This window comes from Camelus dromedarius, chromosome 20, assembly GCF_036321535.1.
Source record: "Camelus dromedarius isolate mCamDro1 chromosome 20, mCamDro1.pat, whole genome shotgun sequence".
NCBI classification, from domain to species: Eukaryota; Metazoa; Chordata; class Mammalia; order Artiodactyla; family Camelidae; genus Camelus; species Camelus dromedarius.
In genome coordinates this window covers 31,735,239-31,748,079 of record NC_087455.1, presented here as the reverse complement: position 1 = coordinate 31,748,079, position 12,841 = coordinate 31,735,239, and the positions used below count along the sequence as shown (strand labels likewise).

Sequence of the window (12,841 nt, the reverse complement as noted above, 5' to 3'; positions counted from 1 at the left end):
TTCTGCATTTTACCAAATGCTTAAATTTAAGCACTTGGTTAATTAGAAAATTAAACCATCTTGAATACTTTTATCCAGAGCATTTTGATAAAAACAGGATTTTAAATTTATGACTCAAATATCCCAAGCCTGATACAAACAGTGCTGTGTAAGTCTGACCTGGGCTTGGCCAGAGTTGTCAAATTTTCACTATATCCACTGTAGTTTGACAGTAATGATATGATTTGACTAAATGATATAGTCTGACTGTAATGATTTAGTTGGATCATGCTGGCTACTGGGGACACCACTAGCACATCCTTTACTGGTCTCTGTGTAACACTAGGAGACAGGCCTCGTGTCTGTGTGTACAGGGGATAAAATCTGTTCTATGTAATAGGATCCATGGCATCTGAGCTTTATTGTACTTATTTATGCGTCAAAACAGCAAGATATGGATTATCTCCAGAGAAACATATTTCAGGGATGTTTTCTCAGGGCTTATAGGATGCCCCGAAATATGTAACCTAACACTTGGGCCTTTATCTTATTAACATTAAAAAAAAAATCCAAATCTCTTTCTCCTTCAGAAACTGACCATTAAACCAATAGCAGACAGGTGGTTTACAATATCTGTTAACACACAATGATTTGCTATCTCCTGTTACATACTTAGCATCTTGGTAGGTACTGTAAGGAAAGCAAAGAAGTACAAAATGATTTCCTTGTCTTAAGAAACTTACAAATTAATTTGAAGGGTAAGATTAGCAACTATAGACATTTAGGGACAGATGCAAGACCCTACTCATTCATGCAAAACCCTACTGGATGTGGTACAGATTATAGTGCGAGGTTCTTAACTCAAATCCATGAAAAAGTTTCTCATGTGCAAAATTCTGCATGTTCATGTGTACATTTTCCTGGGGAGAGTACCTGCTGTTTGTTTGTTTTTTTTATAAAAACAGATTCCCAACAAAGAGAGAGGAGCCTCACTATAAATTTAACGGAGAGAAGACCCCCTTCAGGGAGCAGGACCGTGCTGGTCCCTGGAAAAGGGGACGCCTCAGAGCAGGGAGCAGGGCTCTTCAGCAGGTGCTGCCATGCCAAGAAAGAAGGACTGAGGACAGAGAACAAGGGGCTGGTGGGGCCCCGGAAGCCAGGCAAAGCGGGGTTTGGACTTCGGGGAGCCACAATCAACTCTGGAGCTGGAAACTACAGGACAGTAATCCAGACTTGGTCTTAATTTGATAAAATCTGTAGCTTATATCTTTGCTTATTTTCTGAACCAAGTCAGAAAACACTCTCATTATAATCACATGTCAACTTTAACCCAAAACAGCATTTTTCAGCTTGCTCCTCCACCTTACTCATCATACGTGGCCCTAAGTGCTCTTGGTTCCAAAAATCAAATCCATTCTCAATTGAAAAAGATTTGTTACCACTGAGGATACTAAAAAGAATGAGTCACTGACTTGGAAAGAAATTCGAAAGAGGAGTTCCCAAAATATAAGAATGACTGTGTTACGGGAAAGAGTGGATGGCTCCCAGGATGATGGCCCTGAAGGTGACAGCCACCTGCTCTGGTATGCAAGTTCTGGTACGTGTATAACACATGCCCTGTTATGTTCAGTCAAACATCACTGAGAGAACCCAGCTTATTGTATTATACTATTACCTTCATTTATAGGTTAGGCACAGTATTACATTACATTTTTTTTATTAATTTACTCCAAGTATTAATCTGTTACATGGTCACCACTGTTCAAATCACTGTGGGGATAAAGAACAAGCCAATGGGGAACCCTGAAACTTCTGGAACTACATAAACAGATGACAGTGAGATGAAGGCCCACAGAGACCACACGCAGCCACGTTTCCCCGAGACACACCTGGGTGCGGTCTGCATAAGATCCCCTTTCACTTCGTCCCTATTTCAGTCTATTTTATCTTTCTTGTGTCTGAATTTCTACATAACATTAATAATTTAAACACCACAAGTTAATATTTGATTCCAGAGTCATGTATTATTTTAGAATTGATTTTGATGCCTGGGCTTCATGTCTACTCCAGGTATTACAAAAGTATTTAAACTTCAGAGCTTGTACACACCTAGGAACGATTAAAATCTACTGCTGAATATCATGAAAGAAAGGTGGGGAGATAAACAGGAACACAGAATACACGACTCAAAGAAATGAGTTACTCTAGAATTAGGAGAAATAACACCATACAAAACAAACAATTTTTACATTAAGATATTCCTGTAAACATCTTACACTACCTTACTGGGGCAAACTGCCAATCGTTTGTAAATATTATACTATAGTAATGATGGACTGAATTCTAGGAAAGAAGCTACTTGGAAGAAAAAATGTCCTTCTTTAATAGACTTTCATATTTTCACTATGTAGAACTGGTGAAAAACAAACCTGTGATGTGGTAGGACTATTACCTGGCATCGTTCGGGAATTAGGTGTTTCATGTAAGTAAATTCTTGAAGTATCGAAATCTTAGTCCTTTAAGTGATAAAACTGTTTCATTTTTAACAGAAAATCTTTACAAAGTACTTTACAGAATATGCTGTCTCCTAAAGCAGAAGACGCAGACCTTAACAACCTCTCCTTGGTGATGAACCATCATTATTAATATCTGTTACTAATCTGTGCCACGTATGAATTTTCTCTCCTTTTTGGCTTTTTATCTTCATTTGAAGGAAAGCTATCAGCTCTTTTTCATGGCCATCATCAGGCAGGTATATCCTTCTCTCTCTACTGCAAGTCAGTTCATTTAATAGGAACCAGAAGAGCAAGTAAACAATTCTATAACGCATTATACTAAATAAGAATAAATAGGTTCTTAGTCAAAGCCTGAGACTCTTTCAGGAAAGACAGAGCACGGCTTCACTGCTGAAGCTTGTTACACCTGGTGTGGGTGGGAGTGTGGGTGGGTGTGGGTGTGGGTCTGGGTGTGTGTGTGTGTTTACAATCTGAGCTATGCTTTCAGGTGGGCCATAAGAGAACTTGAGAGGACTCATTTATTAAAACATTTATTCATTTTTTTTTTTTTTTGCTATGGACCAAGTATTGTAGATGCAGAGATGAACAGAACACTACCTTCATCAAAGAGCTTGTGATCTAGTTGGCAAGACAGGTAGGTCCATGCACAGTTAATTCACTATAGGATGAATAAGCCGAGAAGGTGGGAAACAGGACAGGGGAGAAGGGTGACAGCATGAGCAGAGACGTGTGAGGCACACAAACGCCTGGCATTCTGAGACGTCAGGACCCATGGGGGATGGGGATCAGGAGATGACACGGAAGGAGAGGAGAGGCCAGACTGCTAAGGCCCAAAACTGTGTTGCTACAAACTTTCTGTAGACAAGAAAGAAATGCTAGATAATTGTGAGCGTAATTGGTGACATGATCATAAATGAATGAGCTTTAGAAAAGTATCTCCAGTAGCAGGTAGGGAAAACAGGCTGCCATCCCGACAGCAGGTCACTTCAGTGGTCTTGTGACAGGATGAGGCTTGAACCAGGAAAATGGAAGTGGAGACTGCGAAGAAGAGAGGGATTTGAGAGACTTGAAAATACAAATACAAAATGAAACTCTTTGTTTCCCGACCGATTATGAAGGGTCAGAAAGAAGGAAGGGTTGAGGATGATTCTGGCTTTAAGCTGGGGTGACGGGGTACAGACTGATACCATCAATAAGGCAGGGGAGTAAATGAGATTGGCATCAAGGTGGAAATATCAGATATGGATTACAGTTTGGGGTTTTGGACCTTAGGAGAAAGATTCAAGCTAAAAACAGACTCAGGGAATCATCAGCATTCAGGTTACAGCTGAAGCTTCTGATGAGGGTAAGATTACCCAGGAAATAAGATTTCCTCGCTGATCTTACGATCTATGATATCCAACAGAAAATAACCCCCAAACCTCAACATTTGTGGTCAAAGGGTCTTCTCATTTTGTTAATAGAACAGAAATATCCATGTATTTCTAAGTAATTCTGGATTATGATGTCGTCTAGACCAAAAAAAAAAAAAAGTGAGGTTAAGTAGTAGAATTTTTCGCTTTTTATACAGTGGGTATGATGACTAATAGACATGAACTTGTGGCGGGGTTTTGACTTCGGATTAAGCCCTAATAACATATATTTAGCACTCTGTGTTTCTGTAGCTATTGAACCTCCCACAAGCGTGAACACGGTTTGGGGTGGGAAACGTGACAGAAGCAGCTTTTTCAAGCTCTTGGAAAACAGTACTGCTCAACACCTTGGTAGTTAAAGATGCACAAGCCAGATAAAAATTTATGGAGACTCATTAATGATAAAAATGACCCCATAACATCATACAATCCACTATCACTCTCTTAAAATGTTAATCCAAATTAAAACAATTTTGGGGGCTAATAAGGATAATATTAAAAGGAAAAGTTGAGCTTCCTGAATTAATATCAATATTATGTGACAAAAGTTTCCTTTACTAAAATCAAGTTTCTTGAAAATATTTATAAAAAGGAAGATGAAAATCACTTCAGAATTATGTTTATAGATTAACAGAGCTTGTGGCATATCAACCTGAATTGACTTTTTTTTAATATAGAAAAGAAATGTTACTTATGAACCTTCTTTCTACATGGAACACAGTGGCTATATTACTGTAACTGTATTGCCAGGTGACTAATTCCAAAATAAATGCCGAGTAAACCAGAATTGGAGTATCAAGTCTTTGTTCTACATTTGTCAGAGTTTAGAACTTGGTAAGCCAAGTCAGAGAAGAATTTTAGAACATACATACATTATGGTTTTTATTGTATGTGAAAAATGCACAAAAATTATTAACTCATCTGGAAATGACTTTTACCTCTTTTAGGTTAATTCTATTTAACAAAATTTAGTTTTGAACTTAATGATAAAATAGAATTTGCACAACTAACAATGACTCCTAAATCTTCAGGCCTTAATACTGTTATAGAATATTGTAGTTTGACAATCTTTACAAACATTAAAGACACATAACTTGATTAAGTGACCAAATGAGCTGCTATGAAGTAAGAGGAAGAATTCTAATGCAAAAACAGAACCCACAAATGCTTAAAACACAAGAGTTACAGAAAAAGAGATGAGTTTCAGAACAATATTGCTTCACCACCCGAGGCATTTTTTTCTATTCACAATAATGTTTGCTCTTCTTGGACATTTGAAATGACAAATATCAGGGGGTAAGACATATTAATAAAAGCAGAGAATGAAATCAATTTCCATATAAAATCAATTTCCATAAAAGAGTTTAAACTGAAATTCAGTAAATTTAATTGTATAGGCCTGAGAGAAACATTTTGAGATCCAGGATTATTAAAAGTCACTGCATATGACTAAGTCATTTGTTTAAAAGAAGCATGAACTATAAAAGCTAGGTTAGGAGTTAAGCCTCACAGAACCCCACTGCAAAAGAGAACTTCAGACATGATCTACTCTAACTTCCCTACTTTAGGGGAGGAAATGAGGGCTAGCTTGTTCAAAGTTACACTCCTGGCTAATGGCAGAGACATGCCCTGACTCTTAGGTCCATGCTGTTTTTTATTCTACCAAGTTTGACATTCTTAATTTAGCATAACCAGAGAGTTCAAAATGTTACCACAAAATCTGGGGTGTGCTGCTGAGAAATTTCTAGGGTCTTCAGCCTGAACTGAAAGAAAATATAGGTTTTTAAGCAACAGCTATGAAGGCCACAGTGAATAGAAAACACTGCAGGTGACATTTCTGTAGAGCAGTCATCTAAAACGGAGTACGCTGCCCAAGTTCAGGGAAAGGCACTACGGCCGTCTTCCTTTAGCTTCAGGCCACCTGGTAGACTAGGACCTCCCAGCACTTATCAAAAGTTCAAAACAAGTGAAAGACTCTAAGAAAAACTCTAAGAAAAACCCTAAACTTTTAAATAATAATAATTAGATGAGCGGATGGATACTTGTTTATAAATTAAATGAAAAAGTCAAAACTACTCTTCAATAGGAGTCAACATTTTGTTTGAAAATTGGTAGAGTTTGGTACATGAGTGATAGCTTGAATAAGCAGCTCATTTCATTAACAACAGCCCTGGATTATCACATTTTAATCCTGGAGGTTAGAAGATTATAGATCAATATCCAAAAATATTATATTTTTCAGTGTCCCTTAAAAAAATCTAAGATAGATATGCAAATTAATTAACTCGTTTACTAGCTCTTGCATAGAACAGCTGCACTATAACAGAAAAGAGCAACTCTGACTCCATATTGGATCTGTTCCTTTGGCTTTAACCCTGCGCCCTGTTTTCCAGGCTTAGTCTTGCCAGCTCTGCACTTTTTGTAAAAGAACATTGCCTTTGGCCTGAAATATATAGGAGAGCCTCTTCTCAAAGCTCTGACCTTTAAAGATAGTAACACTTTTGCACTTACATAAAGATGACAAGCTGCAGAATAGAAAATAACATTTGTTTTGTTAGAGGTTTTATAGGGGCACCATGACCTGACCCACATGGACAGCTACAAGAACAAAGAATTCCTACACCAACAAGTTTGCCAACCATACTGCCACCCCTTGTTAGTATAAAAAGAGCCTGAATTCTGACTTGAGTAAGATGGTTCTCTAAGACATTAGTCTGCCATCTTCTCGGTCTGCCAGCTTTCTGAATAAAGTCACTATTCCTTGCCCCAGCACCTTGTCTCCCTATTTAGTGGACTGTCGTGCGGTTAGCAGAACAGGTCTAGACTCGGTAACAGCATAAACAACTCAGGGATGTGAGAAGATGAAAAATAAGATCAAACCAATCCACCAATAATTCTGACAGTTCAAACTTTTAATAATTAGAACTATTTCTGAACTCTTTAAGAAGTATTGAAAAGCTGCTTACTATTGTTCAAGAATAGCATCAGTAAAATCAGAAGTTTCTTTAAGTTTATATATCTGGTATACCATAAAACCGAAAGTATCTTATTCTGATGATAAGAAGGAATTACTTTCTAAAATCATCTTGTCTTAAGAGCTATATATGATGAAAAACATTTAGATTTTTACATTATTTTGTTTTGTCAGAAATAGCCCTAATTACATGAGAGTTTTTTTTTTAACGTCTTGATCTCAAAAAATAGCAGAAACAGGATTATGAAGTTTTTTATGCTTAATGTGATAACATTTCAAGGCTTAACAGGTCTACAAGTTTCTGGTATAATCAGTCTGTCAAATGAGACACCACCACAGTGAAGCAAATAGTCACATTTTAATGTTAACACATTTAGTCAGTCGCTCAAAAAAACCTTGTATAAGTTTTGCTGTGTTTACTGGGAAAACAAACTCTTCCTAGCAACTGTTTAAATAAATCTCACAGATGCTACAGACCTTATTAGTGGCCTGTGATTAAAAAAATATGGATTGCTAATACTGTGTCCTGACTCATCTATTTTCCCATCTGCTAGCAATTCTAACAATATGGACTATCAACAGAATGGCTAACAACAATAATTTTCTATGGCAATTTTGATGTTGAACTGCCTATAGCATTTTGTAAGATTTACCAGTGCCTGCCTCAGACTGTTTTCAGTTGTTTGTGGCCTGGAGCAACATACTCCTTTTCCCCCTAGTATTCCATTTAAGTTCAAATTTTTAGTGTGTTGAACAGAATCTGGTTTGGTGTTACAGCACACTTTTCATGGAGGCTGCCACACTCATTTTACTAACAAAGTACTAGCAAAAACCCAGTCAAGACCACTGACTAGTCAGATGTCTATAAACAGGTAAGGGGCCTTCTACTAAGCAATCTGGATAACAGGTAGCACTTTAAAAAATTTAAAAATCAATATATTAAGGAATTTCCTGATTTAATTTCTAGCACTGAGGAGAGTACAATAAAAGAGTCCTCAAGTCAATCCAAACCACTATGAAGCCTGCTTAAAGAAAACCCTAGATATACATTTAAAACACACATTTACAAAAATAATGAGGACAGTGGTAATTCCACACTCCTGACACATTACAGAACGAAAGCTGAACTCCTTGCTGTACATGCTTTAAAAATCTACATTAACATTATATCTATTGGCAAAGCCTTCTTCCCAAAATAGACACTATTTACCCATCTGGATGGAGCATTGTACATGTAACCCTGTTCTGAGCCAAGCAGCCCCTGTCTACGGCTGACTGACGAAATGACTACAAATATTCTGGGATTATAACTGGAAACTGTCATGAAGCGTCTGTTTAACCTCGGAGCATTTAGAGTAAACTTAAGACATTTAGATTTTTTCATTCCCAAAGAAAAGGGAGAAGAACATCAGTGGAGGGGAAGGGAAAGTGCCAATAATCCATCATTCACAGTGTGTCAGACTATTCCAGGTCCTGTGCAGTAAGTCCTTTAATCCTAACGATCACCTTATCAGGTAGATGTTACCAACCTCATTTTATAGGCGAGGACAGAGAGACCAAGCAACCCAGCCTAGGTCACACAGCTAGCTGTACTTACGCAGGCACTCAAATAGCAAATCCACCCACATAAGTTTGCCCAAAAGTATTTCGAAGGCCAACTGTCATATAAAACTGTTTTTAATAGATTTTTTTATAGATTAAGAATAGAGAAACCTTACTTAAAAAAAAAAATCCTGCCTTTCCTCCCAGTTTGTACCTAGTGAAGTATTTTACTTACAAGATTAATATATTTTAGCTATAATTGACCTTATGAAAAATAAGTGTATGTTTATTAATAAGCATTTTTCTATTTAATCGGCTCTCTAGAAAAACAAATTTCTATGTAGTCCTTTGGGATAGATGCCATAACTTTATCAATAAAAAGAGATACGCTGTGATAAAACCAACAAGACATGTCCCTCGACACAGAAGCAAGACTGCCTGTGTCTATTCAGACCGTCCCATAGTTGGTCTGACGTTGTGTTTAACTTAGATCCAGCAATGAGGTCCAAGCTGATGTGTGTTACTACAGTCACCCCGTCCTAAAGAAATCTGAGCCACTCCTATAGAAAAAAGGATCAAATTTTAGAAATTGCATTTCTCAATGGCAGCTGGACACCCATTTCTTTTATGCTTTTCAGCTTCTAGTAAGTAGCTCTGCCTACTAAAATATCAGGAAAAAAGTTCATTTATGCATAACTCTTCTGTATGGTAAGCAGCTCAAAAATCCTAGGCCCAGAACAACAAAATCTGAGTAACTTGAAACCAACTACTAATGAAATCTTCCTAGACCTATTAAGGGGCAGGTGAAAAGTGCTATTAGCTTTGATGCCTGATCTCAGTGATTCTGATTAACATTTTGAATATTTTTAAAAACACTAATAAAACCACATTTGAGAGATAAATTAAGTGATTAATTTTCTTTATATACTTTGTTTCTTTAAAAATTAACTATACATCTAGTTATGGAAGATCATAAACATTAAAAAAACACACAACAGTCCTGAAAGTATACCTGTAACTAGCTCATCGGGCAGTCAAAGCTTTGTGTAACTATTATTTAAACTTAAAATTGTTTCATTTTTCCTCACACTTTCTCAGCTGTGCTATGCCAAATTTCCCTGACACATCCCTTAAGGAATCTCGGGCAGCTTTCACTGACTTTTGGTCACTTTCTATTATTAAAAGTTCAGTCTCGCATTAAATATAAATCCCATCCCTCCCCTCCGCATGGGCTCGCACACAGAGACCAAGAGGCCTCTGGGGAGGCATGCGGTCTGCATCCAGAAGCGTCTCCCCACATCTCTTCAAGGTCTAGCCCCTCTGGTGTTGGGAGTTGGGAGAAAGAGAGGGATCTTTTGATATAAACGGTTACTTGTCAGTTGAGGGGAGGTTTCCTGGTCTTGCTCTGGCTTAGTGGTTTACGCTCAGAACGGGTGTGTGAATGTCCTGATGCAGTGGTCAGTGTTATCCTGGTGCTCACCCCTCTTGGAGGGGGCAGCTCTCTGAGCGGAGCGTGGTCTCCTCTGGTCTGAAAGCCCCCTCGGCAGTATTATGACTCCTGACCGCTGTTTTAGAGCCACAGAGATTACAGAGGTTCTTTTCTACATTTGCCAGGGGCCACCAGGACCTACGAAAGGGGAGAGAGCCCCCATTCTCTTCTTCCCTAGAATACTGCATCACAGCCCTTAGCTATCCAGCGGGCCTTGGCCCCACCTGCAGACGTCTCTGGGAGATAAGCAGACATCTTCTCTCCACATCTAAGTTAACCCTCCAGACTCCCAGGAACTTGCTCGCTGGCTTTGCTCTAGTGACACATCAGCGGGTCTGCAGGTTCAACCACTTGAACAAGCAGCTGGCTGGGCCACCAGATGCCAGTCTCCCTTGCCTGTGGGCACCGCTGGTAGTCTACGAATTGTGGGAGGTGGTCCCTGCCCCCACCTTCAACTTTAGTCTAAGCAACGAGAGAGCTACTTTCTTCTTCCATGAGACCACCAGATTGTAGACTGTGAATTATATTAGGATAGGAACTTCTGCAAATAGCCTAGAACACTGCCTGGAACAGAGTAGGTACCTAATAAAGATATACTGAATGAATGAAAAATGGTGGGCTCTTAGTAAACCCTGGAGGGAGGTGTCTGGCCTCGATTGTTCATGGCCGTCTCTAGAATATGGGATACTTGGAGCTTGCTGTTTTCAGTTGTGAACTCAAGCACTCATGTGCGGTAAAAGGAAAAGTCCCTTTCAACATTGTGGTACGTGTCTGTTACCTCTTAAAAAAAAAAAGGTGTGTGTGTGGGGTACCAAGTAGGCGCATTTACAACTGAAATAAAGCAAAAAGAGTATCTGGGGAAATCAGTATTATCCAGCATATTTCATTTACTTCAGTACAGTACAGTCCCATGCTCCATTACATGTTTATTCTGCATGTCTGATACTACATTTAATTTTGACCTTGACTCATTTTCTCAGAAAAATGGCTTCTGTCAAAATATTCTTCAAAATGATAATAAATACTCCTTTGGCAAACATGCATGGAATGAAGTGTTCAGGGAGGTCATAATTCTTACGAATATCACTGAGTACATGCAACGATTTATGCAATTTTCTGCTGCAGTAATACCACAATACTTACACTGACTATTTATACTATGTCTATCTTCATGTCATAGAGATGCAAAATTACTTTGCCTATCTATACCAAGGGTTTTAAAGTAAAATAGAGGTCAGCTGAAAACCACAAATCATGAAACTCAGATTTAATACATGATATATTTTTTTTAAATAGCAAAGCAACACTTAACAAATAAACAGGATTCCTAATGCTTTGGTTGTGAGGCACTTAAATTTGTCGTTCTTTTAAAACATCATAGAATAAGAATCATGGTCTGATAGTTACTTATAAAAAATATGAACTCAAAATATGGTAAAATGTTTTTTAAAAGCATAAAGAGCAACAATAAATTTTGATTATAGTTCTTCAACCTTACTTGCCACATGAGCCTTAGAAAATACAATTTACCAAAAAGGAAACATTTTAACATAATCATTAATTTTAGAATGGCATGATTTGTGCCTAAAACAGTATTTTTAATTTCCCAGATATTACCAGACAAATGTACAAATTCAATTAAGCTCCTATGAATAGATCTGGGAATTTAAAAAGATGGGGGAAAAAAAGAATAGGAGGGCTCCTATGAAAACGTTAAAAACGTAAAACCCTTGCCTGCTTTAATAGCAATCAGTCTTGTGCAAATTCAAAAGCAAAACCATCAAATGAATAAAACTGAAGCTGACAGCTTTGGCCCTTGTCCTTTCATTAATCATGGTTTTAAAATATGTTTGTAAATGCTATTAAAGTAAAAGAAAATAGAAAATGAGACTAAGTGAATATAAAATTGGCTAATTATTAACCTAAATGTATCTTATTGGGGAGGCATCAACTTTTAAATGTAAATGTTTCAAACTTTCAACTTTCTGGTTTGGGGAGAGAACAATAGTGTTTGTGAGTTATTATCTTAGACTGAACAACTAATATGTATAAATCACTGAAAATAATGATGAGAAAGTAATGTGCCAGTGTCATTTGTAAACAAAATAGCTTAGAGTAAAAGTCTATTACAAATTAAAATTTTAGTAAATGAATTTTTCATAAAGACTTTTTTTTATCTGAGAATGGCACCGAATTAGATCTTTAAAAATTATTTTTGTCATCAACTGATTTAATAGAGAACACAGTATCAAAATTTTATCTCTAATACCACTTTGCAAAATGAATATGTTCCCAAAAGTTTCCAGAGCCTTTCAGCGCTGGGCTGGACCAAGCTGTCACCTCTCTTAGAGGCAATAAGTCTTGGTCATCCCTTGAACCAAACACCTCCTTCTGAGTGGACTCACCACTAAGGCGGACATGGAAGCAGAGGCAGAGGACTGCGACTGAGGGGACTTCATAAAGTGCAGCTAACCCAACTCTGCATCTACTGGGAAACCAGGAAACTGTGGTCATTAGTGGAAACTTGGGGGTCAGAATTTGAGCTCTGGTCTGAATAATATACATCAATGTAGAGTAGTTTTGCTAGTAAATCTTGATATTTTATTCTTCAGGATGAAATTTCAGCTGAGTCTTAAAAAGTCCAACTTTAATCAGGATAAAAAGAAAATGCATCTTTAATTACTGATCAAATAAAAGACACACTGTTGTCTACTCCTGTGGAAGAGTAACAAAAAAGCTACGTGGCTATTAAATTCTACGTGCTCTTGAGGAAACTTCTATACGATATTGTTAGCAAGCGACTCACAGATGCTTGTTATTCAGAGTGCTGCTAACCCGCTTGGATCATTATTCTGAAAGTATTTTATGTTAACATACAATATCATGTAACTCCGAAATCTGAATCAATGACCTAACAGATTTAGTGACT

At 37.6% G+C, this 12,841-nt stretch overlaps 1 protein-coding gene across 1 annotated transcript in view; it reads right to left on the bottom strand.

The window, feature by feature from the left end:
- The window catches only part of STK3 (serine/threonine kinase 3), a 233,279-nt gene that overhangs the window by 1,823 nt on the left and 218,615 nt on the right, over positions 1-12,841 (bottom strand). The window lies entirely within an intron of this gene.